Source organism: Eriocheir sinensis, unplaced genomic scaffold (assembly GCF_024679095.1).
Source record: "Eriocheir sinensis breed Jianghai 21 unplaced genomic scaffold, ASM2467909v1 Scaffold38, whole genome shotgun sequence".
Lineage (NCBI taxonomy): Eukaryota > Metazoa > Arthropoda > Malacostraca > Decapoda > Varunidae > Eriocheir > Eriocheir sinensis.
The window spans coordinates 100,059-102,100 of record NW_026111698.1 but is presented as its reverse complement, the minus strand read 5'-3'; positions in this window follow the sequence as shown (position 1 = coordinate 102,100).

Genomic DNA, 2,042 nt, shown 5'->3' with positions numbered 1-2,042 from the left:
TTTACGTTATTTTATTGATATTCTGCTCATTCATTTTGATACGATTTGACATTATTCTATGTTTATTTTGTATATATTTTTCAAACAAATTTACGTTATTTTATGTGTATTTGTTTATATATTTTGACACAAATTTACAATATTTTATGGGTATTTTGTATATATATTTCAAAAGAAATTTACCTAGTTTTATGTGTCTTTTGAATATCTATTTTCATACAAACTCAAATTATTTTTATGTATTTTTGTATATATTTCAATACAAATTTTAGTTATGTTATGTGTATTTTGTAAATCTATTTTCATTCAAATATATATTATTTTATTGGTATTTTGTTGATTTATATTGATACGAATTTACATTATTTTATATGTACTTTTTATATATATTTTTATACGCATTTACATTATTTAATATTTATTTTGAATATATAATTTTATACAAATTCATGGTATTTTATGTGTATTTGTATATATTTTCATATAAATTTACATTATTTTATGTGTATTTTGTACATATATTTCATTAAAAATTTACCTTATTTTATGTTTATTTTGTATGTGTATTTTGTACATTTATATTTATACAAATATACATTCTTTTATTGGTATTTTGTTTATTTATTTTGTTTCGAATTTATCTTATTTTATGTGTATTTTGTTTACATTTTTTTATACGTATTTAACTAATTTTATGTGTATTTTGTATAAATATTTTTATAGATATCTACGTTATTTTATGTGTACTCGTATATATATTTTGAAACAAATTTACATTGTTTTATATGTATTTTTGCATATCTCTTTCAATAGAAGTTTACCTTATTGTATGTGCATTTTGTATATTTATTTCAATACAAATTTAAATATTTTATCCGTATTTTGGTATATATATTTTTATTTTCATACAAATTTACATTATTTTATTAATATTCGGTGTATTTATTTTGATACAATCTTACATTATTCTATTTGTTTTTTGTATATATATTTTTTTATACATATTTACATTATTTAATGTATATCTTGCATATATATTTCATACAAATTTATTATCTATTATTTATTTTCATAGAAATACACATTCTTTTCATGATATTTTGTTTATTTATTTTGACACAAATTTACATTACTTAATATGTATTATATATATATATATATATATATATATATATATATATATATATATATATATATATATATATATATATATATATATATTATACGTATTTACATAATTTCATGTGTATTTTGTATATATATTTCTATAGAAATCTACGTTATTTTATGTGTATTCGTATATATATTTTGAAACAAATTTACAATGTTTTATTTGTATTTTGCGTTTTTTTTCAATACAAAAATACCTTATTGTATGTGTGCATTTTATATATTAATTTTAATACAAATTTAATTATTCTATGTGTATTTTTGTATACGTATTCTTAAAAAAAAAAAATGCTTTATCTTATGGGTATTTTGCATCTTTATTTTCATACAAATTTAAATTATTTTATTGATATTCTGTGTACTTATTTTGATACGACTTTACATTATTCTATATATAACAAAAATAAATACAGAATACACAAAAATAGATATGCAAAATACATATAAACAATGTAAATTTGTTTCAAAATATATATACAAATACACATGAAATAAGGTAGATTTCTATAAAAATATATATACAAAATACACATAAATTAAGTAAATACGTATAAAAAATGTATACAAAATACACATAAAATAATGTAAATTAGTATCAAAATAAATAAACAAAATACCAATAAAAGAATGTGCATTTGTATAAATATATATATACAAAATACACATTAAATAATATAAATTTGTTTAAAGCTATACAAAATACACATGAAATGATGTACATACGTATAAAAATGTATATACAAAATACACATTAAATAATCTAAATTCTCGTAAAAATAAATAAACAAAATATCAATAAAAGAATGTTTATTTGTATGAAAATAGATATACAAAATACACATAAAATAACCTAAATTTGTATCAAACTATAT